The 26,821-nt window shown below is 53.5% G+C and overlaps 13 non-coding genes across 13 annotated transcripts; 9 read left to right on the top strand and 4 right to left on the bottom strand.

The window, feature by feature from the left end:
* Nucleotides 1-278: 278 nt before the first annotated feature.
* TRNAI-AAU (transfer RNA isoleucine (anticodon AAU)) lies at nucleotides 279-352 on the bottom strand. Its single transcript has one exon. It is a non-coding gene; the product is annotated as a tRNA-Ile (tRNA).
* Nucleotides 353-2,706: 2,354 nt separating this feature from the next.
* On the top strand, nucleotides 2,707-2,789 carry TRNAS-AGA (transfer RNA serine (anticodon AGA)). The gene has a single exon. It is a non-coding gene; the product is annotated as a tRNA-Ser (tRNA).
* A 4,835-nt stretch (nucleotides 2,790-7,624) lies between these two features.
* On the top strand, nucleotides 7,625-7,698 carry TRNAT-AGU (transfer RNA threonine (anticodon AGU)). Its single transcript has one exon. It is a non-coding gene; the product is annotated as a tRNA-Thr (tRNA).
* Nucleotides 7,699-8,904: 1,206 nt separating this feature from the next.
* TRNAS-AGA (transfer RNA serine (anticodon AGA)) lies at nucleotides 8,905-8,986 on the bottom strand. Its single transcript has one exon. It is a non-coding gene; the product is annotated as a tRNA-Ser (tRNA).
* Nucleotides 8,987-10,921: 1,935 nt separating this feature from the next.
* Nucleotides 10,922-10,995, top strand: TRNAI-AAU (transfer RNA isoleucine (anticodon AAU)). Its single transcript has one exon. It is a non-coding gene; the product is annotated as a tRNA-Ile (tRNA).
* Nucleotides 10,996-12,667: 1,672 nt separating this feature from the next.
* TRNAI-AAU (transfer RNA isoleucine (anticodon AAU)) lies at nucleotides 12,668-12,741 on the top strand. The gene has a single exon. It is a non-coding gene; the product is annotated as a tRNA-Ile (tRNA).
* Nucleotides 12,742-13,736: 995 nt separating this feature from the next.
* TRNAE-UUC (transfer RNA glutamic acid (anticodon UUC)) lies at nucleotides 13,737-13,808 on the bottom strand. The gene has a single exon. It is a non-coding gene; the product is annotated as a tRNA-Glu (tRNA).
* A 1,189-nt stretch (nucleotides 13,809-14,997) lies between these two features.
* TRNAS-GCU (transfer RNA serine (anticodon GCU)) lies at nucleotides 14,998-15,079 on the bottom strand. The gene has a single exon. It is a non-coding gene; the product is annotated as a tRNA-Ser (tRNA).
* Nucleotides 15,080-17,488: 2,409 nt separating this feature from the next.
* Nucleotides 17,489-17,593, top strand: TRNAR-UCU (transfer RNA arginine (anticodon UCU)). The gene is made up of 2 exons: nucleotides 17,489-17,525; nucleotides 17,558-17,593. It is a non-coding gene; the product is annotated as a tRNA-Arg (tRNA).
* Nucleotides 17,594-19,652: 2,059 nt separating this feature from the next.
* Nucleotides 19,653-19,724, top strand: TRNAC-GCA (transfer RNA cysteine (anticodon GCA)). Its single transcript has one exon. It is a non-coding gene; the product is annotated as a tRNA-Cys (tRNA).
* Nucleotides 19,725-23,515: 3,791 nt separating this feature from the next.
* On the top strand, nucleotides 23,516-23,587 carry TRNAQ-UUG (transfer RNA glutamine (anticodon UUG)). The gene has a single exon. It is a non-coding gene; the product is annotated as a tRNA-Gln (tRNA).
* Nucleotides 23,588-24,441: 854 nt separating this feature from the next.
* On the top strand, nucleotides 24,442-24,514 carry TRNAK-CUU (transfer RNA lysine (anticodon CUU)). The gene has a single exon. It is a non-coding gene; the product is annotated as a tRNA-Lys (tRNA).
* Nucleotides 24,515-24,943: 429 nt separating this feature from the next.
* Nucleotides 24,944-25,016, top strand: TRNAV-AAC (transfer RNA valine (anticodon AAC)). Its single transcript has one exon. It is a non-coding gene; the product is annotated as a tRNA-Val (tRNA).
* The last annotated feature ends 1,805 nt before the right edge of the window (nucleotides 25,017-26,821 follow it).

Here is a 26,821-nt window from a genome sequence, read left to right as displayed (position 1 = left end):
TGGGCCAGCCACTGCAGCAGCAGGAATTTGGGATCAGGTCACCCCACTGGGGACAATGGAGGGAAGAGAAGAGTTTTCCCTGCCATTAGGGGAAAGCTGGCCAGACCCTTTTAGCCACTGGGTCTGTGCAGGCTGGATCCTCCTCCTACCAGTTCTCTGGCCTTAGTCCTGCAAAGCTCTCAGCCTTTTGCCTGTTTCTGCTTCCCTGTCCATAGCAGGCAGCTAAAGTGCTTGTGTCTGGGGGAGAGGGAGAGTAGCCACTGCAGTGAACAACCTTGTGGCCAACATGGGGCTTGAACCCATGACCTTGGCATTATTAGCACCACGCTCTAACCAACTGAGCTAGCCGGCCTTCAGAAGCCAAGCTCACAAATGGCCCTTTCAGAAAGGCGCCTCTTCTCTGACAGGGCCACTAGCAACTCACTGTGATGTGAGCTCACTAGTCCAGATGCTTTGAGGTTTGGTCAAGGTGGCTGGTGGCCGGCATGGCGCACTGAGACCCAGGGCAAAGAAGCAGCCGGAATCTCTTGCTGCCAGCACCTTGCCTCCCAGCTTCTTCCCTGTCGGCAGCAGCCGCAGCCCCTTTCAGCCACTGGGAAGAGAGGCAGGAATGGGGCTAAGTAACAAGTCAGGCTGAGGGGGGCAGGCAAAGCTCATCTTGTCTTGCAGGGCCACTGGCAACAGCTTCTCTCTTGTGCGCTGCTGCTGAGGAGAAAAACACCCTGAGAGGGACCGGAAAGACCAATTTAAAAGATTGTTTGGGGGGGGCACCTGCTAGCGCCAGGCGGGCAAGAGTCAGAGCCTGGCAGCTCCTGGGGACCACAAAAGAGACCACAAGGGTAAGCAGCAAGCTCCAGGCAGGTTAAGTTTTAGGGCCCAGCCCATCTCAGCCAGGCAGACCATAGCATCAGACTGAGCTCCAGGGGGCATCAGACACCCAGCAGGAGGCACAGAACTCTTTCTCTGGGGAGCCTGCAGATAAGGAGCCCAAAGCTCATAAAGTTGGAGGGTTTTGCAGCAATCAGCCCAACCCTAGCAAATCCCACAGAGATTTGAACTCGGATCACATGATTCAGAGTTCTGAGTGCTGCCCCTTACACCATCGCTACATCTAGACTGGCATGTTTTTCCGGAAATGCTTTTAACAGAAAAGTTTTCCATTAAAAGCATTTTCAGAAAAGAGCGTCTAGATTGGCAGGACACTTTTCCGCAAAAGCACTTTTTGTGGAAAAGCGTCCGTGGCCAATCTAGATGCGCTTTTCCGCAAAAAAGCCCCGATCGCCATTTTCTCAATCGGGGCTTTTTTGCAAAAAAGAAATCTCTGCTGTCTACACTGGCCCTTTTGCGCAAAAGTCTTTTGGAAAAAGACTTTTGCCCGAATGGGAGCAGCATAGTATTTCCGCAAAAAGCACTGATTTCTTACAGTAGGAAGTCAGCGTTTTTGCAGAAATTCAAGCAGCCAGTGTAGACATCTGGTAAGTTTTTCCAGAAAAGCAGCTGATTTTCCGGAAAAACTGGCCCGTCGAGACACAGCCCATGGGACCTACATGAGCCAGTAGTGATTCAATTAGGCTGAACTGGAGTTCTGGCTCATGGCCACTTGGACCAGCTTTGCTTGTTTTCCTTCCACCCAGAGCCCCCTTCTTCTCCTGGGCTGCAAGGAGCCTCCCTGGGATGCCCTGAGACAGGCACAGGGCTCTGCCTCCCCATAACCAGCCCCACCCCACCCCACCCAACCGGCTTTGGCAGAATAAAGCGGGGGGCAGGGCTAGCTAGACTGCTCCCTTCTTACACATTTCAAAATGTCCATTCCTAAATAGGACTGTGTGGCCTGAAAGATAAGGCATCTGACTTTGGGTCGGAAGACTGAGGGTTTGAGTCCCTTTGCAGATGTGTTGACTGTGCTTGTGGGTCGGGGGGCCTTATCCTTAGAATGGTTCTGTAACAATGTGTGTCCATTGGAAGGCCTCTAGCTATTTGGCAGATCTAAACTAAAGCAGACTGCAGAGCAGCAGTAATTAACTGTAGAGGCTGGGCTCACATTCCATCTAAACAGCATTGCAATAGGGTCACACTAGGCTGTGACCAGGGGGTCTGATCCTATTGACCCCCACTGTCACCAAGTAAGAAACAGATCTAAGGGTGGGTAGAGAGAACTTAGTTAACAGCACTTTGTCTGGCAAAACACTGCTTAGCAATAGTTGTGTTTGTGCAATTGGCGTTCTATGATTATTGTCCTCACTTTCCTATTGTTTGTCTGTCTGATTGCTGTCTGGTTTGTAGCTATTTCTGTCTGCTGTATCATTAATGTTGCTGGGGGAAAATCAACAAAGGTGATGAAGTATGATTGGTTAGGTAAATCATAATAGTATGTTAGCTTTGGTTAGTAACATTAAACTAAATTAATTGGTTAAGCAGGACTCAATTATCAGTATATAAACAGGGGTCCAAGAAGGAGACCAGGGAGAAGAAGGAAAAGGGGAAACGAGAAGAGGAAGAAGGAGGGAAAGGGAAAGGAAGGAAGAAGACCAAGGAGAAGGAGGGAGATCTGGAAGCAGAACTCACCTCCAAGGCAGCCTCAGACCAGAGCGCCCAGGACCCCTCTGTACGACTGTTGAAATGGTTTGCTGTTTGAATTCTGTCTGGTGACGACAGGCCTGGGCATTGGAATTATTTAACATTTTCCCTGAGCTACTAGGACTCAGAGCTGTGATGGCCAAGCAGTTAAGGTGTTGGATTAGAAATCCAATAGGGGTTTCCCTGTGCAGGTTCAAATCCCGCTCACAGTGAGGCCTGTGTTTTGGTCACACCCCTTCCTAGGGCAACAAGGTACCCTTCTTGCATGAGTAATATGCAAATGAGGCTAAGTGTGGAATATTGCTGAGCCTCATTTGCATAGCTCACAAGCCACCACTTTTTTCAGAAGAGACTCTTGCACAAGAAGGAGCTTCTACACTGCCCCTTCTTGCACAAGAAAAAACATCCTGCACAATGTGATTATACCTAATAATTTTCACTAAACACCATTATCAGACTACCCAGTGCACATTCCTACCTTCGTTTGTGCACATAACATACATGGGGCTCTAATTACTGGCCACCTGCCTTTCACACAGATCATTGTGACATTCAGGTACATTCACATGGCAGCTGTTTAAACATAATGTGCTTCTATTGTATGATCAGCACCAGAGTCCAGGAAGGGCACCACCCAGCATCAGGCTTGAACCCATGACCCTAAGATTAAGGATGGTATGCTCTACCAACTGAGCTAGCCAGGATGTGTAGGAAAAGTTTCCTAATATCCCATCTCAGAGTAACAGGAGCCAAGTGTTCTCCACTGCCTGACTCAAGGCTCTTTCTTGCCCCTAATGTGGGGTTCTGGTCTGTGCGGAGGTTTGAGCTCAAACCCCACTCCCGATACACCCACTTCTTTCCTCACAAGGAACGGCCCCATTTCCATCTCTCCAGGGACAGGAGAAGGGCTCAGCCTGTTCTCTGCAAAATGCTCAGCCTGTTTCATTTTCTGCAGGAACGAGTGGGATCCATGCGCCCTGTTCCCCAGTGACAAGCGTGTGTCCTCTCCCCCCTTTCCACAGACACAGCAGGCCAGAGGGTTGTGCACCTGCAGTGGCCCCTTCCTACTTGGTCTCCCACAAAGCTGGGGTGAAAAGCTGCTAGACCCCAGAGGTAGCAGGATTCACTCCCATCTTCTCCTGCCCGTGCCCTGTTACTGAGGGGCCGGCCCCTTTCCTGCTGCCCCAACTCTTATTCCTACAATGCACTTTGTGCAGGGGCCGTTGGTCTTTCTGCCAAGGTGCGTGGCTGGGAGCCAGGACTCAGGGCCCTTCCCCCAATCCCCCCTCTGACCTGCTCACACTGTCTGGCTGCCTCCAGCAAGGGCTGAGCTCAGGCGTCAGGTGAGTGACCTGCCCTGCAGCTGTGATGGCATCAGGCCCTTCCCGCCCACCTGCTCAGTCTGGAGATGGAGCTCCAGTGGCCTCAGACACCCAGCAAGGGGAACAAAACTCTCTGCATTGAACCTGAGGGCATGGAAGCTGAAGCACCTGAACCTTGTAACAACCCCATGAGTCTTAGTAGGTCCTACTCTGAGATTTGAATGCACATTGCAGGATTCAGAGTCCTGAGTGCTGCCCCTTACACCATAGGACCTGTGGTATGAAAGTGCAGTGGGCACCTCTGACTCTCAGCTCTCAGACTGGCCTCTGCTCTCCTGGCTCCCTCCAGCTGCTTCATCTCCCAGGACTCCCTGTAAGAAATGTGTCACTTTCATCCCTGGGAGCAGCTCAGCCAGGCAAAGGGGCTGCCTGGGGCAGGACATTAGCCCTGGAGGGCAGGGGTGGGTGTGGCAGTGACATCACAAGGGCCTTTTGCAGCCCCTCAGCTTATTGGCTAAAGGAGGTTGGGAGGTGATGACCTCATAGAGAGTCCATGACAATGGCCAGGTGGGCCAGGCTGCAGGGCAGGGGCCAGATCAGAGCCCCCCCCCCCCCCCCCCCATGGCTTTGCTGCAGGGAGTCTCCTTGAGAGTTGCCCTTGAGGCCTTTTCGGAGCCTTCTCCTTTCCCACGACTAACTGACCTAGATGACAGACGTCGCTGTGGAGAAGGGAAGAGTCTCCAAGAAGGCATCTGTAAATGCCGCAGGGGAATTAGCTCAAGTGGTAGAGCGCTTGCTTAGCCTGTGAGAGGCAGTGGGATCGATGCCCACATTCTCCAACTGCAGCTCAGCTCTTACCCCTTATTTTCACTGTTAGGGGCTCAGTGGCCCCCTCCCTCTTCCTACCTGATCTCCGAAAAGAGACAGACCTGGCTCCCCTTTTTTGCCACCAGCAATTGCCATGCTGCAAAGCAGAGAGTGGAGATATCAGGCTCTGTGGTGCAATGGAAAGCATGTTGGACTTTTAAGCTGCAACAAAATACAGGACTATGTAGCACTTTAAAGACTAACAAGATGGTTTATTAGATGATGAGCTTTCGTGGGCCAGACCCACTTCCTCAGATCAAATAGTGGAAGAAAATTGTCACAACCATATATAGCAAAAGATACAATTAAAAAACCGAACACATATGAAAAGGAAAAGTCAAATTTCAGAACAGAACGGGGATACCGGGTGAATCCTCTGCTCTGGTGGGAGCAGCAGCAGGGTGGGCGGGTGCCGGGGGCAGGGGCTCCCCATTCTCCCTGGGACAGAGGCCCCTGTGGAGGCCCTGTGGGGGGAGGGTGGGGCAGGCTATGCTGGAAGAGGCTGGGGGTGGGCGGCTGAGTGGGGTGAGGATTGAAGAACAGGCCCCAGAAACCTGATGCTGAAACTCCCCCTTCGTCTGGAGTTTCGCACCCTGACAGATCAGAATAAAGTGTCCCAAAGGTGCTACAGCCCCACAGCCCAGCCTAGGGATGGCTCAGCCAGTGGGTTAGAAGCACCGGGACACAGAGAGACTCAGGAGCTGCTCAGCGACAAGCACTGGCAAGAAGCAGAACAATTCCCCGAGCAGTCGATTGGTTCTGGCTCGTTTGCTGGGACTTAAGGAGAACAACAAAGTCCTGAGTCTCCTCCCTGGGACTGGCCCCTGCTCAGCCAATCAGTCTACACTGGTAGGTTATTGTGCAAGAAGGGCCACACTGCCCACTCGCTCTTGTGCAAGAAGTTTTATAGTAAAGTGTAGAAGAAAGGGCTTCTTGCCCAAGAGCTCTTCTCTTTTCTAGCAGGTGTAAGTCTTCTTGCACAAGAGCTCAGGACAGGGGTTTCTTGCACAAAAGAGTGTCCACACTGCAATGGACGTGCTCTTGCACAAAAGCACAGCTCACACACAGCAGCATGGATGTGATCTTGCACAAGAACCCACCAGTGCAGATATAGCCCACAGGACCTTTGGAGACCAAGTCCAGGGCCCTGCCTCACAGCAGGACTAAACACCATGCCAATCAATGTCTTGCCAAAGAATGGAAGTTACCAGGAGTGGGGTTTGAACCCACACAGATAAACATCCATCACATCTTTAAGTCCGACACCTTAATCACTCAGCCATCCTGGTGGTGCTGGGAAAAGCAGACATGAGAAAGTTTTCTCCCCAAACAGCCCAGGGACTCACTCTCAGAGCATCTGCCAATCCCATCCCTGTACCAGGGCTTCCCACCGCGAGGGCGAGAGCTGACCCCTCCCCACAGCGAGGAGGGAAGCAGGGAAAAGGGAAACCAAACAAGACGAAACCCAACGTCCCCAGGGATTCAGAGGGACAAAGGCCTGTTGAGGAAAATATCCCCCCCCCCTTCACCCAGTGTTTTCCCTGCCTTGCATTCGGCCAGCCCCCATGGATCACACCAGTGTTTCCAGCCTTTGTGTTTACACCATGGACAGACAAACCATTCACAAACCTTTGCCAGACCAGTAACATTTTATTTACATATCACTGCGCATGCGCAGACTGCACTGAGCACCGCACCGGGCTAAAATCTACTCACTACAGGTGGGTAAATTGCCCTAATTGCCGAGCCCTGCATATCTACATACGCATTATGCAAATAAGTGTAGATATCTGCAAACGCTGATCTGCTCGCTCCCCCAACCTCGCACGTGCTGGGAACTGGGAGCAGTTTCCCTGGACCCAGTCTGGGATCAAACCCCCTCTGCTGGGAACAGCCCTGGGCCAGATCCGCCCCCTACAGCCCAGGGGGCTGCTCTCTGGGGAAGGGGCGGGGGTATCTCTTACCTGCCCCCACAAGGGGCAGGGACTGGGCTGGGGGCACTGCCCTGGGAGAGGTTCCTACATCACACCGGCCCTGCGGGAGATTCCCCCTCCTGGCAGGTGGCACTGGGGGAGCTCTGAGACTCCAGGGCAAAGGCCTCCAGCCCCCCAGTCCCTGGGATTAGGAGGCCCTGGAACCAGGCCCCCTGGAGTAGCACTGTGGATAGGGGGCTCTGACCAACAAGGGGGCTGGCCCCAGAGCCCAGAGCCTAAGCTTGCCCAGGCTCAAGCCAAGGGGCTCTCTGTTGTGCCAGGCGGGGGAGGGAGGCCAGGCCCAGGCCGGTGGGAGAAGGGGCAGCGCCTGCCAGGGCAGCAAGGGGAGCTGCAGGGAGCGAGACGCGGCGTTTCTGCCGGGATCACTCAAGGGTCCTTCTGCGGGTGAAGCGCCTGTGACACCCCTGTGCTGCTGGGTTCTCCTACCCCTCCCCTGCGAGGCCGTCCCCTTCGGGGGGCTCTTGCCCTGGCACTCGTCCAAGGGCCACCTGGGCAAAGCCGCCTGCCCCAGGCACCTTCCATAGCTCAGCTGGCAGAGCAGAGGCCTGTAGCGGGTGCTCGGCAAGTGCCCTTAGGTTGCTGATTCAACTCCAGCTGAAAGGAGAGATTCTTCTCCCTCCCCCTGGCTGCAGGCCCAGCCTTAGGACCAGGCGGCTGCCTTGGGTCTGTCCCTTTGGGGCCTGGTGCTACAATTGACAAAAAGGTTTTGGGTACCAGCTGCCAATCAAATGTCTTGGGCTGCGCAGACCTTGAGTCATGGCAAGAGCAAGAGCTGGAGGGGAATGGGGAACGGCTGCACTTTGGAATGGTAAGGGGGTGTCTGGAACCATAAAGTAGAACAGTTTTAGGGTTGCTTCCAAGGAGGGCACCATGGCTTAGTTGGCTAAAGCACCTGCCTAGTAAGCAGGAGATCCTGGGTTCAACTCCCAGTGGTGCCTTGTTGCCAGGTCAATGGGTCTTTTCTTCCCACCATTCTTCAACATGTATCTGGAGTTGGTTTTACCTTCAGTTGAGCTTGGTGGTGCCCTCACAGTGGGAGTAGGATAGTAGCAAAGAGCAGGAGGTGCCCTAGGGGTTTGATTTAGTGAGGCTCATAGAGACTACAGCTACACTAGAAGTTTTCTCTGTAAAAAATATGTTAATGAGGGACTCAATTGCATGAGTCACAATCTCATTTGCATATTTTCTGCCAATGGGATTGCTGTGCAAAAACAAGCAGTGCGAACATTTTTTTGCACAAATTTCCCTTTTTCCACAAGATTCTTATGCTCCCAAAAAAGAGGTATCCTGATCTTGCAGAAAAAGGGGGTTTTGCACAAACAGAAAACTTCCATACTGCTTGTTTTTGCACAACAACCCCAGCGCAAAACCAGTTTGTCAGAAAATATGCAAATGAGATCATGACTCATGGAAATGAGACCCTCATTACCAGGGCTCTGCAAATAATGTAATCTACTCGCCCATGGATGTAAATAATTACATCCTGGAAGAGCTGGAGCAGAGCGATCTGCACATGCACAGAACGATCTGCGTGTGCGCAGAGCGCAGAACCATGCGAAACCGCGTGGCTGGCGAGCAGAGCTCCCCGCTGCTTGGCAAGCCCTGCTCATTAGCACATCTTTTGCTGAGAAAACTCACAGTGTAGACACAACCGGAGACTCTGGTGCTGATCATGCAATAGAAGCACATTATGTTCAAACAGCTGCCATGCGAATGTCCCTGAAAGTCACAAGGATCAATGATCTGTGTGAAAGGCAGGTGGCCAGTAATTAGAGCCCCAGGTATGTTGTGTGCACAAAGGAAGGTAGGAATGTGCACTGGGTAGTCTGATAATTGTGTTTAGTGAAAAGTAATAGGTGTAATCGCAGTGCGCAAGAGGGTTTTTCTTGCGCAAGAAGGGGCAGTGTAGACGCTCCTTCTGGTGCAAGAGTCTCTTCGGAAAAAAATGGTGGCTCATTAGCTATGCAAATGAGGCTCAGTAATATTCCAAACTTAGCTTCATTTGCATATTACTCATGGAAGAAGCTGTGAGTGTAGACATAGCCCATGTGTCCTTTGTGATGGGACTGGCAGGTTCTTCTCCGGGGTCTCAGAGTTTGGGTACCTTGTTGGCCTAGGAAGGGGTGTGACCAAAACACAGGCCTCTCTGTGAGCAGGATTTAAACCTGCACAGGGAAACCCTATTGGATTTCTAGTCCAATGCCTTAACCACTTGGCCATCACAGGTCTGAGACTGAACAGCTCAGGGAAACTGGTAACTAATTTCAGTGTCCAGGCCTGACGTCACCTGACAAAATTCACACAGCAAACCATTTCAACAATCATGCAGAGGGGTCCTGGCTGCTCTGGTCTGAGGCTGCCTTGGAGGTGAGTTCTGCTTCCAGGGCTTCTCTCCTCCTTCTTGGTCTTCTCCCTTCCTTTCCCTTTTCCTCCTTCTTCCTCTTCTCGTTTCCCCTTTTCCTTCTTCTCCCTGGTCTCCTTCTTGGACCCCAGTTATTAGAGTGAAAATTGAGTCCTGTTTAACCAATTATTTTAGTTAAATTTTATTAACCAAAGATAACATACTATTATGATTTACCTAACCAATCATATCCCACCACCTTTGTTGATTTTCCCCCAGCAACATTAATGATACAGCCGACAGAAACAGTTACAAACCAGACAGCGATCACACAGACAAACAATAGGAAAGTGAGGATGATAATCATAGAATGCCAATTGCACAAACACTGATAAGCAGTTTTTTGCCAGACAAAGTGCTGTTAACTAAGTTTTCTCTACCCACCCTGAGATCTGTTTCTTACTTGGTGACAGTGGGTGTCCTTAGGATCCAAGCCCCTTCTCACAGCCTAGTGTGACCCTATTGAAATGCTATTTGGATGGAATGTGAGCCCAGGCTCTACAGTTAATTGCTGCCTCTCTGCAGAATGGTAAAGGTTAGATTTGCTGAATAGCGAGAGGCCTTCCAAGGGATACATATCGTTAAAAAGAACCTTTCCAAGCACGAGATACCAGAACCCATAAGCACAGTCAACACAACTGCAAAGGGACTCAAACCCTGTAGTTTTCCAACCCAAAGTCAGATGCTTTATCTTTTAGGCCACACAGTCTTGGCCTGTTGACAAATGGACTTTTTGAAGTGTGTAAGAAGGGAGCAGTCTAGCTAGCCCCCCCCCTTTGTTCTGCCAAAGCTGGTTGGGTGGGGTGGGGTGGGGTGGGGCTGGTTATGGGACAGTCCTGTGCCTGTCTCAGGGCGTCCCAGGGAGGCTCCTTGCAGCCCAGGAGAAGAAGGGGGCTCTGGGTGGAAGGAAACAAGCAAAGCTGGTCCCAGTGGGCATGAGCTGAGGCTCCAGTTCAGCGTAATTGAGTCACTGCTGGCTCATGTAGGTCCCATGTTGTAAGGGGCAGCACTCAGACTCTGAATCCTGTGAGCTGAGTTCAAATCTCAGTGGGACTTGCTGGGGCTGGGCTGGTTGCTGCAAAACCCTCCTGCTTTATGAGCTTTGGGCTCCTTATCTACAAGCTCCCCAGAGAGAGAGTTTTGTGTCCGATGCCCCCTGGAGCTCAGTCTGATGCTATGGTCTGCCTGGCTGAGATGGGCTGGGCCCTAAAACGTAACCTGCCTGGAGCTTGCTGCTTACCCTTGTGGTCTCTTGTGTGGTCCCCAGGAGCTGCCAGGCTCTGACTCTTGCCCCCCTGGCGCTAGCAGGTGCCCCCCCCCCTCCAAACAATCTTTTAAATTGGTCTTTCTGGTCCCTCTCAGGGTGTTTTTCTCCTCAGCAGCAGCGCACAAGAGAGAAGCTGTTGCCAGTGGCCCTGCAAGGCAAGATGAGCTTTGCCTGCCCCCCTCAGCCTGACTCGTTACTTGGTCCCATTCCTGCTTCTCTTCACAGTGGCAGAAAGGGGCTGTGGCTGCTGCTGACAGGGAAGAAGCTGGGAGGCAAGGTGCTGGCAGCAGGAGATTCTGGCTGCCTCTTTGCCCTGGGTCTGCCGGCCACCAGCCACCTTGACCAAACCTCAAACCAGCTGGACTAGCCAGCCCACATCACAGTGAGTCACTAGTGACCCTGTCAGAGAAGAGCCATTGGAAGCTTCAGAGACATCCCTGCAGCTGCCGGAGGTGCCTTTCTGAAAGGGCCATTTGTAAGCTCAGCTCCTGAAGGCCGGCTAGCTCAGTTGGTTAGAGCATGGTGCTAATAACACCAAGGTCATGGGTTCAAGCCCCATGTTGGCCACGCAGTTGTTTGCTGTGGTGACTGCTTCTGTCCTTGCCAACCACACACTTTAGCTGCCTGCTATGGACAGAGAAGCAGAAACAGGCAAAAGGCTGAGAGCTTTGCAGGACTCAGGCCAGAGAACTGGTAGGAGGAGGCTCCAGCCTGCACAGGGCCTTGGCCTGCCCTGCTTTCTCCAAGAGTAGGCAAAACTCTTCTCTTCCCTCCATTGTCCCCAGTGGGGTGACCTGATGCCCAAATTCCTGCTGCTGCAGTGGCTGGCCCAAGGCTCCCTGCAGGGGGCAGGCTCCTCCAGCCCGAGGCTCCAGAGGCTCCATATGTCCAGGAGACTGGGACCATGTGCCCAGCCCACAGCGCTGCTGCCAACCACTGGTCACCTGCGTCAGTGGCCCAGCAGCCCCTCCCCCGAACCTGCTCCTGCTCAAGGCCCCCCTGAACCCACCCAGGCTCCTGCTCCTCTGACTTCTGCACTAGCCAGCCCACATCTCAGTGAGTCGCCCGTGGCCCCATCAGAGACGAGCTCGTGGCTGCCTGTGGGGTCTTTCCCAAAGGGCCACTTGTGGGCTGCTGGCTCAGCTGTTTAGAGCTTGATGCTAATAACGCCCAGGTCGTGGGTTCAAGCCCCATGCTGGCCACAGGGGTGTCTGGTTTGGTGACCTGCCTGCTATGGAAAGGGAAGGAGAAAGAAGCCCTGAGAGGTGAAGCAGCAGGAGGGAAGCAAGGAGCAGAGTGTCAGCTGCCAGCCGAGAGTCACAGGTGCCCTCTGCCTCCTGGGACCGCCCCTCCCTGAGCCGCCAGCCCCCTGTCTCTCACCGTGCGCCCCTTGGGGAGTCCACTCACACTCTCATTGCCTGGCGGTGACAGAAGCGATGGAGACAGGCCCCAGGGAGCAGAGGGGAGAGGCAGCGGCTCCCTCCACATGGTCTCCAGCTGGCTCCCTGGGGGTGGGGCCTTGGCTGCTTCCTTGCTGGCCTAACAAGAGAGCTCTTTGCCCTGCCTCCATGAACTCCTCACAAAGCTGATTGGCTGGCTGGCTGAGAATGCCACTCAAGGGCACAATCGCTCAGCTCCCTGGGATGCCCTGAGTGATGGAGCTGACTGACGGGAGGACAGGAGGTGTCAGTGGAGCAGGTCAGAAGCCCAGCCCTGTCTCCTGTCACTGGAGAGATGGCCCTTTGCTGGGATATGGGAGTATCCCAGGGATGTTCCTCGCAGCCCAGGAGAAGAAGGGGGCTCTGAGTGGAAAGAAACCAAGTAAAGCAGGTCCCAGTGGGCATGAACTGGGCACCAGTTTGGCCCAGTTGATTGAGGGGTGGTTGGTGTCATGGGCAGTGCTCAGGACTCGGAAACCTGCAAACTGAGGCCCCATTCCTGCCTCCCTTCCCGGGCTGACCCAGGGCCGAAAGGGGCTGCGGCTCCTGCTGGCAGGGAAGAAGCTGGGAGGCAAGGTGCTGGCAGCAAGAGATTCCGGCTGCCTCTTTGCCCTGGGTCTGCCGGCCGCCAGCCACCTTGACCAACCCTCAAACCAGCTGGATGAGCCAGCCCACGTCACAGCGAGTCGCTAGTGGCCCTGTCAGAGAAGAGCCATTGGCAGCTGCAGAGACAGCCCATCAGCTGCCGGAGATGCCTTTCTGAAAGGGCTCCTGGTGAGCTGTGGAACTGCACTTTTGTAGGCCGGCTAGCTCAGTTGGTTAGAGTGTGGCGCTAATAACGCCAAGGTGATGGGTTCAAGCCCCATGCTGGCCAGAGTGGTGTTTGGTTTGGTGACTTCCCTTCCTTTAGCTCCCTGATATGGACAGGAAAGCAAAACGAAGCAAAAATATGAACTTTGCCTGCCATGGACAGGGAAGCAGAAACAAGCAAAAAAGCGAGCTTTGCAGGAAGCAGGGCAGAGATCTGGTAGGGGGAGGCTCCAGCCTGTACAGCTCCAGTGTCTAAAAGGGCCTTGGCCTGGCTTCCTGTCCCCAAAAGCAGGGGAACTGATGCCCAAATTCCTGCTGCTGCAGTGGCTACCTCAAGGCACCAGCTGGGGGGCAGGCTCTGGAGCCCAAGCCACACAGGGAGACTCAATATGACCGGGAGGCCTGGAGCGTGTGAGCCCTGCACAGAGGCTGCTGCTGGGGGCCTGCTTCAGTGGCCCAGCAGCTCAAGTTCCCCTGAACAGGCTTCTCCCCCTGGAGCCACCCCCCAGCGCTGCTGAGGCCCCTGACATGAGGCAGTGGGACCACCAGAGGAAGGTGCCAGCCTTAGCCCTTCCTCCCAGCCTCCTCCCCCTCCCAGGGTCTTTCCTTAGCCCCTCCCTGGTTCTACATTCCCCACATAAATACCAGAGAGTTTGTTCTTTCAACAGGGAAAAGTCCTGATTGTATTACCAGCGGGGGGGAAGGGGGAGACACAGAGGGCAAAAAATGAGGAGTAAAGTTAGTTGGAACCAAGGGGCTGGGTTTAAACTACTGCAGAAGAAAGGACTCTGCCCCTGGAGCTGCCCTGTCCTCCCCAGAGCCCTTAGGCTGCACTGGGGAGGCCTGAGTCCAGACAGTGCCCAGCCAAGGGGGAGGGAAGGGCTGGGGGATGTTCTGAAAGGCTGCTGGCACCATTAGACCCTTTTTTTAGCAGTGAGGGAGAGGTGGGAAAGGAGCCTGAGTTAACCTCTTGGGTCACAGCTGCTGTAACGTGGCAAGAAAGTTGACTAAGGCCATGAAAGTTGACTATGAAGTTGTTTGGTAAAAGTTGCCAGGGGCTTCCCTGACTGGGAATTGAACCCAGGCCAGAGCAATGAAAATGCTGGATCCTAACCACTAGACCATCAGGGACACATAAAGCATGTCTCCTTGCTCACCTACACTAGCCTTTCACAGGCCATTTAATGTCCACTTCAGGATGCAGGGAGGGTCCATTCTCCCTTGCCCAGAGGGGACAAGAACAGCCAAATAGAACATCAAAGCAGCCAGACTGGGCCATGCCAGTTTGCCAGACCAAATAACTAGCCCCACCGCTCTGGAGTCTCTGCCTCTCATGGGCCTTCTCATCCTCAGGCTCCTCTTTGTCTCCAGACAGACCCTGTTCTGCTCCAGCCACCTCCCTCCGACTGTCAATTCTAGAGCAAAATGCATCCCCTTCATTCTGACTTTGCACACCTGGGGTTTTAGCTCTCAGAGCTGCACCTGACACCAGCATTGGCTAGTGAGGGGTCTGAACAGCTTCTGCAGAGAGGGAGAGAGAGAGAGAGCCACTGTGGAGCATCCTTGCCAACTGTCTCAGAAAGCAGAGGAATGTAAATTCTTTGTCAGGTGGGACAGTGCCAGAGACAGAAATTCTCCCTTCTAAATGTCCCTTCTTCAACTTTTAGCTCCTGATTAAGCCCCTTTGAAGAAGCCAGATACACAGGAAGGGCTGATCACACCCCTCTGAAAATCAGCTTTCCATGGGTATCTGTAGCTGGCTCCGAGTCATGGGCCTTGACATCTCGTCTCCCTCCCAAAACCAGGGAAGTGTCTCCCGCTGCTGCAACCTCCTGAGGCTCTATGGCCGTGTCTGTACAGCAGGGACAGCAACACTCACAGCCCCACAGGAGGGCCCCTGGCCTAGCAATGTGGCCCCCTGAGCAGCCTCTGATGTTCCCTGCTTGAGCCCCAGAACCAGCCCTGAGTGACGGGGGCAGGGAGAGCAGCTCACACATGCCAAGGGGCTGGCCAGGGGCAGGACATGAGCCTGCAAGGCAGCAGTGACATCACAAGAAACTTTTGCAGCACCTCATCTCATTGGCTGGGAGGCAGTGACCTCATAGAGGAACCATGGCAACAGCCAGGTGGGACATCTCAGAGACCCCCATGGCCTGGCTGCCTGGAGCCTCCTTTGTGAGGTTTCCCCTTGAGGGCAGAAGGGATTGAGGGTTCCAGCTGGGAGTATCTCTGTGGAGATTTCCTCTGTGGGGCAGGCAGGGTTGCAGGAGAGGCTGGCACTGAACCTCTGAGAGAGGCAAGAGGATGGGCTGCAAACACCCGATGAGGATGGGATTTGATCCCATGCATGCAGAGCACAATGGATTAGCAGTCCATCGCCTTAATCACTCGGCCACCTCATCTGAGCTGTTACAATTTGCTTCAAATCACCTGAAGTCAGCACTTCAGGGAACCTTTCTGCCACTTGCTGACTGGCCAAGGACACCCAGGGCGGGAAGGTTTTGGCTTTTCACAATGTTCCCTGGGCTGTTGTACAAAGCTCAGTGCTCGTAACAAACCCAAACACCCCTGGCTACATCTACCCTGTTTTGTGCAAAAGGTCTTGCCCAACAGTGTGTCCACACTGCCATGTGCTGTTGCACAAGAGAAGTGCTTTTCTGTAAAAGCAGCCATGGCAGTGTGGACGTTCTCCTGCGCAGGAAAGCTCTGACGGGCATTTTAGATATTTGGCTTTCTTGAGCAAGAAACCCCTGTTGCCCGTCCACACTGCCTCCTTGTGGACGAGTTCTTGCACAAGAGGGCTTATTACTCGTGGGGAGAGCAATAACTTCTGTGCAAGAAGCCCTGTTGTCTGATGCTGCAGTATAAATTTACTTGTGCAAAAATGTGCCTTCAGTGTAGACGCTCTGCAAGATTTTACACAAGAGCAGTTGCTCTAGCACAAAAAGCCGCCAGTGTAGACGTAGCCCTGCAGTGTAAACACAGCCTGAGAGACACGAGGAAATGAAGTGGCCAGAGCCTCGCCCCAGCAGGCTGGCCCTCAACAGGACGGGCACGTCTACACAGCACCCTCACCTCGAAGAAAGCTGTGCAGTGTGAGTGGGCTGCCCGGGACCCCAGGGGAAGGTCTGTGGGGAGTTTCCAAGGCAACAACAGCTACAAAGTTTCATAATCTACACTCATGTGACTGTGATTTATTCCTCCGCTGGCAAGTGTCTCTGAAGGGATGAGAAATGCAGGGCCCAGGTGCAGGGAGCCGGGTCACATTCTCCTGCCTGAGTCTCAGTCCTGGCTGAAGCCTGGCTACAGAGAGAAGAGGCCAGTGCAAACAGCCCCATGGCAGCGAGGGAGTCAGTAGGTAGGTGGGTGGGTGGAGCAGGGAGCTGGGGGCAGAGTTCAGCTCTAACTCACTAGGGGTGCGTCCCATAGTTCAAAATAATCAATGCGCCTACAGGCAGTCCCTGGGTTACGTACAAGATAGGGACTGTAGGTTTGTTCTTAAGTTGAATCTGTATGTAAGTCGGAACTGGCGTCCAGATTCAGCTGCTGCTGAAACTGATCAGCGGCTGATTCCAGGAAGCCCGGGGCAGGGGCTTCCTGTAGTCAGCCACTGGTCATTTTCAGCAGCTGCTGACTTGGGGACACCTGGGGCAGAGCAGCTGGGGTGCTGCTGGGTTGGTCCAGTGGCGCCCAGAGCGGCGCTACGGGACCAACCAGCAGCGCCCCAGCTGCTGTACCACAGGTGTCCGGAGCAAAGCCGCGGAGCACGGGGGCAGCGGGACAGCCCAGACGCGCTGTGGCTATCCTGCTGCCCTTGGGCTCCGTGGCTTTGCTCTGCTTTGCTCCCCGTCCCCCTGGTCTGCAGACCGGGGGGAGGGGGAGCAGAGCAGAGCAGAGCAGAGCAAAGCGGCGGAACACACAGCCAGCTGACAGCCCAGACGCATCTGGGCTGTCAGCTGGCCGTGTGCTCTGCGGCTTTGCTCTGCTCTGCTCTGCTCCCCCTCCACCTGGTCTGCAGACCAGGGGGAGGGAGAGCAGAGCAGAGCAAAGCCACGGAGCCCGAGGGCAGCAGGATAGCCACGGCGCGTCTGGGCTGTCAGCTGGCCGCGTGCTCCGCCGCTTTGCTCTGCTCTGCTCTGCTCCCCCTCCCCCTGGTCTGCAGACCAGGGGGAGGGGGAGCAGAGCAGAGCACACGGCCAGCTGACAGCCCAGATGCGTCTGGGCTGTCAGCTGGCCACGTGTTCCGCCGCTTTGCTTCCTCTCCCTGGTCTGCTGGAGACCAGGGAGAGGAAGGGCCCCGTTCGTAACTGCGGATCCGACATAAGTCGGATCCGCGTAACTCGGGGATTGCCTGTATTTTGAAATAGCTTATTTTGTAATTTGGGGCTGGCTACACAGCACTTCGAAATAAATCCGCATGCAGGGACGTCGGAATAGTGAGCCTGTTATAGCTTGAAATAAGGGGCTTGCTCTTAAGACGCGTCAGTGTGATATGAGCACCACGTCCTAAACCTCCGAGCTAGCCGACCCACAGGTGTGAGTCTCACAAGTAGCACTCGCAGGGATGTTGTGGGCTCTGGAACAAGGTGGGTGAGGCAGCAAAGCCTTTTGCAGGCAGGGGAATTAGCTCAAGTGGTAGAGCGCTTGCTTAGCATGCGAGAGGCAGTGGGATCGATGCCCACATTCTCCAATTACAGCTCTATCCTTTAATTTCAGTGGCCCCCTCCCTCTTCTTACCTTCTCTCCCAAAAGAGACAGACCCCCCCAGTGGCAAAGCAGAGAGTGGAGATATCCAACTCACCAGCCCATCAGGCTCTGGGGTGCAATGGAAAGCATGTTGGACTTCTAAGCTGTAGTGGTTAATGTGAGTCCAGCAAGACATTCAAAGGCTGTGGGTTCAAGTCCCACCAGAGTCACTTTAGCTGCTTCCTAATTTCCAGGATGCAGCTTTTACAGACCAGTCAATCCTTAAGCTGACACTGGGGTGGGCTGGCATCCAGGCAATTCCCAGCAGACCCCAGTAAGGGTGGAGGGAAGGGCTGGTCCTAGGGGTTAGGGCTGGGGGTTGTTCTGAAAGGACCATTTTGTCCCTCCCTGTCTCCTACTAGTGCTGAGCAACACTCAGGCTGTGACACGGCTGCCAAACATCCTGGACAGTTAATAATGAGCCAGACGGGTTTGTTGGCAGCTCAGTGTGCGGAGCCTTAGATGAAACATTTAAAGGTTCCTGGTTCAATCCCAGGCTTTGGCATGTCTCTCAGTGCAGCAGGGCCCTCTCTGCCCCCCTTATCATGCTCCTGCCCTGTGACATCCCCTCATCCATCCTGGCAGCAGCCCATCTTTGCTTCTAAACCTCCCTCAGATTGGCTGCTTCTGCTTCCTTGGCTAAAGTCCCTCCCCCTGTGCGTGTGGCTGGCAGGGATTGCTAGGGGGATCCATTTACATGTAGCTTCACTGAAACCCCCCTCATTGGCCTGCGCCCAGGTCAGTCCATGTGTGTTAAAGGGCCTCAGGGAGCACAGAGCAGAGGGATCCCCTCAACACACACACACAGTCCCAGCCCCTAGCCTCCCCCATATCCCAGATCCTGTGCCCTGACTTCTCTACCCTCCCACATCCTCACCCCTGCCCTGAGCCCCCCCCCCCACACTCTCACACACTCCCCAAATCCCTGCCCTGAGCCCCCCCCACTCTCACACACTCCCCAAATCCCTGCCTTGAGCCTCCCACACTCCACATTTTAATTTCTTACAGGTACTGTCCTATCACAACCCCTCCCCCCACTTCCTGCTTTGAGCCTCCCCCTCCCTCCTGCCCAGCCCTAGGGATGGTGCCCAATAGAACAGTCCCTGTGAGAAATGTGTCACTTTCACCCCTGGGAGCAGCTCAGCCATGCAAAGGGGCTGCTTGGGGCAGGACATTAGCCCTGGAGGGCAGGGGTGGGTGTGGCAGTGACATCACAAGGGCCTTTTGCAGCCCCTCAGCTTATTGGCTAAAGGAGGTTGGGAGGTGATGACCTCACAGAGAGTCCATGACAGTGGCCAGGTGGGACAGGCTGCAGGGCAGGGGCCATCTCAGAGCCTCCCCCCCCCCCCCCCATGGCTTTGCTGCAGGGAGTCTCCTTGAGATATGCCCTTGAGGCCTTTTCGGAGCCTTCTCCTTTCCCACGACTAAGTGACCTAGAAGGCCGACGTCTCTGTGGAGAAGGGAAGAGCCTCGAAGAAGACCATTGTATGTGTAGCAGGGGAATTAGCTCAAGTGGTAGAGCGCTTGCTTTGCATGTGAGAGGTAGTGGGATCACTGCCCACATTCTCCAATGAGGGGAAAAATTTCCAATTTTTCTTTTTACCAGCAGAGCCAGCCAGGGGGGGCTAAGTGGCTCCAGTAGCCCCCCCCCCCCGGCCCCCACTTCCTACTTGCTTTCCCTAAAACCAGCCACGTTGGGGCAGAGAGCTGCTGGACACCAGCCCTCCTGGCCAGACAGTGGCAGGAGCACTGGAGGCAGGTTGCAAGCGGGGCAGAATTAGCTCCATTGGAAAAGTGCTGCCTTTGCGCATGAGAGGTAGCAGGATTCACTCCCATCTTCTCACACCTACTCGCTCGTGCTGAGGGGCCGGCCCCTTTCCTGCCACCCCAACTCTTATTCCCACAATGCGCTTTGTGCAGGGGCCGCTGGTCTTTCTGCCAAGGTGCGTGGCTGGGAGCCAGGACTCAGAACCCTTCCTAAAATATACAAATCCCCGCCCCCCACGACGCTCTGTTCCACTCACACTGTCTGGCTGCTGCCCACATGGAACTCAGGGGCCAGATGAGTGACTTGCCTTGCAGCTGTGACAGCATCAGACCCCTGCCACCAGCCTGCTCAGTGTGGAGCCCAAGCCCAAGGGTGGCACCTGGGATGTGAGTTACACAAAAGCCTCTTGTCTCTTGCTCCTCGTCCAGTTCCCAACATTGGCTGCAGATGCTAATTTTTGTGGGGGTGTAGCTCAGTGGTAGAGTGTTTGACTGCAGATCAAGTGGTCCTTGGTTCAAATCCAAGTGCCCCCTTAGAAAGTTTCCTTCTAGTGTAAACATTTTCCTTTCCAGTTCCATCACACTCTGGCTTTACATTGCTTGAGGTTCTTGACATTAATAAGAACCCATAATGCAGAGCTACTCAACTTTGGAAGCCCTGGTGGCCACAATGAATGGCATTTCACCAGGATGGACAGGGCAGGTGTCCCTAGTTAGTGTATTCCAGGAGCTGGGAATGGGTGACGGGAGGGATCACTTAATAACTGTCTGTCCTGAGGATTCCCTTGGGACAATGAAATTGGCTGCTGTTGTGAGACAGGATCCTGGGCTAGTTGGACAACTCACATGACTCCGTCTGGCTGCTTTGATGTTCTGTTTGGTTTCTGTTCTTGTCTCCTTTGGGCAAAGAAGAATGGACCCTCATCTCCGTCATCCTGCGAAAGGCTAGTGTAGGTGAGTAGTGTAGGTGAGCAAAGAGGCATGTGTCAGGTGTCTCTGGTGGTCTAGTGGTTAGGATACAAAACTCTTGCTGGTCTGGTCTGATTCCCACTCAGGGAAACCAGCCTGATGTTTCACTTGGCCACTGTCTAGTCATTTTTCTAACCTCATTGTCTCATGTTACAGCAGCTGTGACCCAAGAGGTTACTTCAGGCTCCTTCCCACCTCTCCCTCACTGCTAAGGCAACACTTGCCCTTTTCACATGGGGCAGAGCTGGGTGACTCAAACTGCCCCTTCTCTCTCTCACATGGGCAGTGCTACAGGAGGAGGAGCTGACACTCTGCTCCATGCTTCCTTTCCACTCTTCCACTTTTCAGGACTTTTTTCTCCTTCCTTGTTCATAGCAGGTAGGTCTACAAACGCAGGGCACCAAACGAAACAGCCTTGGCGCCAGCATGGGGCTTGAACCCATAACCTTGGTATTACTAGTATCAAGCATTAAACACCCAAGCCAGCAGCCCCACGAGAGGTCTGTTGGAAAAGACACTACAGACAGCTACAGGGACGTCTCTGCAGTTGCCAAGGGCTTTTCTCTGCTGGGGCCACTAGTGACTCACTGTGACGTGGGCTGGCTAGTCCAGCTGGCCTGAGGCTTGGTCAAGCTCATCTTGCCCTACAGGGCCACTGGCAACAGCTGCTCTCTTGTGTGCTGCTGTGGGGAAAATCTTCCCTGACAGCTGCTGAACTAGCTTGGTGGGGACAGTGTTAAACTGAAGATTTAAAGGTGTCTGGTTCATTTCCTGGCTCTGGCAGGAGACCTTTGTTTCTGGGGCTGAGCTGTTGGTTGGGTCCTCTGTAGAGAGCCTGTCTGTCCCCCCTAGAAGGGCCTTGCCTGCTCTGCCTCATCCAGGGGAGGGGAAAAGAACTCTCCTTAGAAGTAGAGTCAAACCAGCCGCCTAGGGGCAGCTGCTCCAGTCCTCTGCTCTATAAGCTGAGCTATGGAGGGGCCTTTTGGAGCTGCTTCTCTGTCCAGGTGTCTCTGTCCACAAGGGCAGGAACAGAATCCTGGAATCACCTTCTGCCCAGACTCACCCCCTTGGGAACGGCTGGTTGCAGAGGTGAGGACAGAGGGTCTGTGCCTGCCTGCCAGTAGCTCCTGGGGTGGGGGGCAGGGCTTTGTGTGTTGGTATCACACGTGACATCACGAATGCCCCGATGCACATGACTTGACACCCCCTCCTGGAGCAGCAGCAGGCTGGGAGGGCGGCGCGCTGGGATGGAACAGGCTGTCAAGCCTCTTTGGCTCCTGCCATCTGCTGCTACAGGGCACCAAATTTTGGAAAACCCTGTTCTTTGGACATGTCCTTCTGCCTCATAGAAAGAGAAAGAGCATCCTCTTCAGTCTGGATGTGGCACTGAAAGAAGTAGAAGGGGATTGACAGGGGAGGGGGAGTGTGGGGAGAGTGTCTCAGGGGTTTGTTGCTTTGGTTAGAGGTGTGGCCAAAACACAGGCCTCGCTGTGAGCAGGATTTGAACCTTAGCTGGGAAAACCTAGTGGATTTTAAGTCCAACACCTTAACCACTTGGCCAGCACAGCTGTGAGCTTAGCAGTGCCTGGGCAACAGCAAACAAAAGGTCTGAGGGCCACATAGTCGTTCCCTTCGGTGGGGCCCTGCTAGTCTGTAGCTGTGACAGGTGAAAAACCAACAAATGGTCCTAGAATGAGAGAATCCTGCTTTATGTCCATGTTCGCTGTCCCAGAGAGCGGCCCCATGGCTAAGCTGGCCCAGGCACCTGCCAGGTACGGGGGAGGTGAGGGAGGCAGCCCCCAGTGGTGCCTGGCCAATGTGTCTGCTCTTCCCACCATCCCCCCTTATGTAGCTGGAGGCAGCTTCCTTCAGTTGAGCTTGGCCATGTCCCCACAGCAGGAAGCCAAAGGCGGCAAAGAGCAGATTTCTGGCCACTAGTCAGGTGCTCTCTGGTCTTAGTTGGACTCACTAAATCGAACTCCAGAAGGTTGACCGCAGCCCGTCCTCCCCAGCTGGGTGTGGTTCTTGTTCTTCTGCACAGTCCAGCCCATAGAGACCAAGGACGTGCCAATGGGCATCTACATCTCACCCTTGTTGAATTGCTGTAAATGCAAACCAGACACACAGCGGGTTTGAGCTGGTTCCAGCTGAGGGATGGGTTTGCCTGGTTTATGTGTATTGGTGCCAGAAAACATTAATGGTTTGTATTCATTTAAAGAGTCCACATACAACAGAAATCCAGGAGGCAATAGAACTGGAGAGGTAAATGTTTCTACTGAAGGAAGATTTCCAAAGGGGGCACTTGAATTTGAACCACGGACCACTTGATCTGCAGTTGAACACTCTGCCACTGAGCTACACCCCCACACAAAACAGATACTTACAGCCCGTGTTGGGCACTAGGCAGGGAACACGAGGCTTTTGAGTAACACACATCTCAGGTAGGATGGACCCTCACTGACCCCAGACTGAGATGGACCCTAACGAGGAATTTGTCCTGAACGCAGCAGAGCTGGGGCAGGACACAGGTTCTGTCTACACAGAAAAGTTATTTTGGAATATGGCCATTTAGAATAACAATGCCAAAGTCTGTGCAGCAATTCCGTTAATGTGAAATAATCTAAAGTAATAGATGGCTTATTCCAACTTCTGCAAACCTCACTCTACAAGGAATAACTCCTGTTCCCAATTAGCTATTTCAGAATAATGCTTGTGGAGATGCTCCACTTCTGCTATTTCAAAATGGCCCCTCCCTAGGCCCATTCTAAGCTATTTCTACCAGGGCTCTAAATCGAGATAGCTCATCTACATTAGCGGAGCCTGACTCGGACTCATTCTGAAGTTTCCCTGCAGTGTAGACGTGCTATTTTGAAATCACTGTTCAAGAATAGCTTATTCCAAAATAAATGTGCCGTGGAGATGTAGCCAGAGAGTCCTGAGAGATGAAACTGTTGGGCTATGTCTACACTCGCGGCTTCTTGCGCGAGTAATATGCAAATGAGGCTAAGCATGGAATCTAGCTGACCCTCATTTGCATACCTAATGAGCCACCATTTTTTTCAGAAGAGGCCCTTGCGCACTGCCCCTTCTTGCGCAAGAAAAACCCTCTTATACAATGCCGTTCTTCCTGAAAAGTAATAGATGTAACTCATTCTTGCCCAAAAGCCTCTTCTGAAAAAAATGGTGGCTCATTAGGTATGAAAATGAGGGTCAGTGAGATTCCATGCTTAGCCTCATTTGCATATTACTCGCACAGGAAGCCGTGCGTGTAGACATAGCCTTGGTGGGAAGCCAGGAGAGCAGAGGCCAGCCTGAAACCTGAATGTCCCAGGTCCCCACCAAAAGTTGTATATGTAGGTTCCATGGTGTAAGGGGCAGCACTCAGGACTTTGAATCCTGCAATCTGAGTTCAAGTCTCAGTGGGACCTGCTGGGCTGGTTGCTGTGAGCTCCTTGTGCTCTGTGGGTTTTACATTCCTTGTCCTGAGGTTCCCCAGGGGCAGTTTTACTCCTGTGCTGGGTGTCTGAGGCCCAATGGAGCTTGGTCCCCAGACTGATCAGACTTGTGGTCAGGTGCCTGATGCTCTCCCAGCTGTAGGTCAGGTCACCTGCTCAGCCCACGCTGGGAGGCAACCAGACAGTAAGAGAGCTGAACAGAGGGTTGGGGGGGCGGGGTTGTATATTTGGGGAAGGTTCCTGAGTCCTGGCTCCCAGCCATGCACCTTGGCAGAAAGACCAATGGCCCCTGCACAAAGTGCATTGTGGGAATAACAGTTGGGGTAGCAGGAAAGGGGCCAGCCCCTCAGTACCAGGGCACGGGCAGGAGAAGATGGGAGTGAATCCTGCTACCTCTGCCATGGCTTGGCCCTGGAGGGCTAGAGTCTAGCAACTTTTCACCCCAGCTTTGTGGGAGGCCAAATAGGAAGGGGCCTCTGGAGGCTCATAGTCCCCTGGCCTGCTGTGTCTGTGGAAAGGGGGGAGAGGACACACACTTGTCACTGGGGAACAGGTCGCATGGATCCCACTCGTTCCTGCAGAAAATGAAACAGGCTGAGCATTTTGCAGAGAACAGGCCAGAGCCCTTCTCCTGTCCCTGGAAAGATGGAAATGTGGCCGTTCCTTGTGGGGAAAGAAGTGGGTGTGTCGGGAGCAGGATTCGAGTTCAAACCTCTCCACAGACCAGAACCCCACATTAGGGGCAAGAAAGAGCCTTGAGTCAGTCAGTGGAGAACTCTTGGCTCCTGTTACTCTAAGATGGGATATTAGGAAACTTTTCACATGCAGTTTGGCTAGCTCAGTTGGTAAAGCATGAGACTCTTAATCGCAGGGTCATGGGTTCAAGCCCCATGCTGGGCAGTGCCCTTCCTTAACTCACATTCTCAGCCTGTGAGCAGTTGTTTCTCAGTTTTCACCAGGGTTTTAGAAAGAAAAAGTCTAGTCCTGGGCTCCAGTTTTAGTAGAACCAGAGAACCAACTGCAATTTCCATCTTCTGAGGAGAAGGGAAGAGGATTTTCTTCTCCTCAGTTCTAGCCACATCAGCTCAGGGGGGAGAAAAAATAACCCTCCGCCCGCTGATTGTCCCCCGTCAGCTTCTGTAGCTTCACCTCCTGCCACAGCAGCTCCAGCTTTGAGCTACAAATCTCAAGGGGCTGGTGAGGAAATTAGGTGCTTCCCTGAGAACAAGAGGTGGAGTGTTCACAAGGAGCATCCCCCTCCCCTGCAGAGCAGGGTGTTAGAAAGAGCCAGGAACAGAACAGTCAGACAAGTTCCAGCCCTTGAAATGTGTTTCTGTGGTGTAGTGGTTATCACGTTTGCCTAACTCGCAAAAGGTCCCTGGTTCAAAACCAGGCAGAAACACAGGGTCTTCTCTTATTGCAGTGCCCAGGTAACTGCAGCTGCTGCTGACCAGCCTGTTGATGAGCCCAACGCTCATGTGACGGGGGGGAGGGGGGTAACGTCAGCTGATAATGCCCCTGGGTGCCAAACTGGGGAAGCCAGATAAATTAGGCCAGGCAGCTGCTTGTGCCTTGGCCTCCCCTGCCCTGCCAGGCTGGTGCATTGGGCCCGCTCTGCCTGCTGCCTCCCTTGTGTGACTTGCCCAGTGTAACAGGCCAAATGTCAGAAAAGCCTCTTCCCAGCCCCCCAAAAAAAGCAGAAGAAAAAGCTGCACAAACTGGGTTTTGAAGTTTGCGTAGCTTTTCCCAGAAGAGCAGTGTAGGGCAGACGTAGCCTGAGTGTTGCTCAGCACTGGTAGGAGACAGGGAGGGATAAAACGATCTAATGGCCCCTGAAGCCTTTCAGAACAACTCCCAGCCCCAACTGCAAGAACCAGCCCTTCCCTCCATCCTCACTGGGGTCTGCTGGGAACTGTCTGGACTCAAGCCCACCCCAGTTTCACCCTAAGGATTGCCTGTTCTGTAAAAGCTGTGCCCTGAAAATGAGAAAGCAGCTAAAGTGACACTCGTGGGACTTGAACCCACAAACTTTGAATGTCTAGCTGGGCTCACATGAATCACTGCAGCTTAAAACAGTGATAGAAAAGTAGCCATGTTAGTCTAGGGTAGCTGAAACAAAATACAGAAAAAAACCAGTTTCTTGCCATTTCAACCAGAAAGGACATTATCTCAATGACTTAATTACCTGCATCCTGCTTCAAAAGCCTTTTAAAACTTCACTTTAAAGGGAATCCTCGGAACTATTATTCATGCTAAAATTCGACACTTTACGGCGGGGTCCTAAACAAAGACTCTAGTTATCTTACCCATTACAAAGATAGCTTCCCCAATTATCACCTCTAATATCATTAGCTCACAGACATTTACCTTCCCCCCCGCATCCCCGTTCTGTTCTGAAATTTGATTTGTCCTTTTCATATGTGTTCTGTTTTTTTAATTGTATCCGTTGATATATATGGTGGTGACAATTTTCTTCCACTATTTGATCTGAGGAAGTGGGTCTGGCCCACGAAAGCTCATCATCTAATAAACCATCTCGTTAGTCTTTAAAGTGCTACACAGTCCTGTATTTTGTTGCAGCTTAAAAGTCCAACATGCTTTCCATTGCACCACAGAGCCTGATATCTCCACTCTCTGCTTTGCAGCATGGCAATTGCTGGGGGCAAAGAAAGGGGAGCCGGGTCTGTCTCTTTTGGGAGAGCAGGTAGGAAGAGGGACGGGGCCACTGAGCCCCTGACAGTGAAAATAAGGGATAAGACCTAAGCTGCAGTTGGAGAATGTGGGCATCAATCCCACTGCCTGTCACATGCTAAGTGAGTGCTCTAGCACTTGAGCTAATTCCCCTGCTGCATTTATAGAGGCCTTCTTGGAGGCTCTTCCCTTCTCCACAGGGACGTCTGGCATCTAGGTCAGTTAGTCGTGGGAAAGGAGAAGGCTCCAAAAAGGCCTCAAGGGCAACTCTCGAGGAGACTCCCTGCAGCAAAGCCATGGGGGGGGGGGGCTCTGAGATGGCCCCTGCCCTGCAGCCTGTCCCACCTGGCCACTGTCATGGATTCTCTGTGAGGTCATCACCTCCCAACCTCCTTTAGCCAATAAGCTGAGGGGCTGCAAAAGGCCCTTGTGATGTCACTGCCACACCCACCCCTGCCCTCGAGGGCTAATGTCCTGCCCCAGGCAGCCCCTTTGCATGGCTGAGCTGCTCCCAGG

Source organism: Pelodiscus sinensis, chromosome 31 (genome assembly GCF_049634645.1).
Source record: "Pelodiscus sinensis isolate JC-2024 chromosome 31, ASM4963464v1, whole genome shotgun sequence".
Classification (NCBI taxonomy): domain Eukaryota; kingdom Metazoa; phylum Chordata; order Testudines; family Trionychidae; genus Pelodiscus; species Pelodiscus sinensis.
This window is presented reverse-complemented; position numbering and strand designations above follow the sequence as displayed.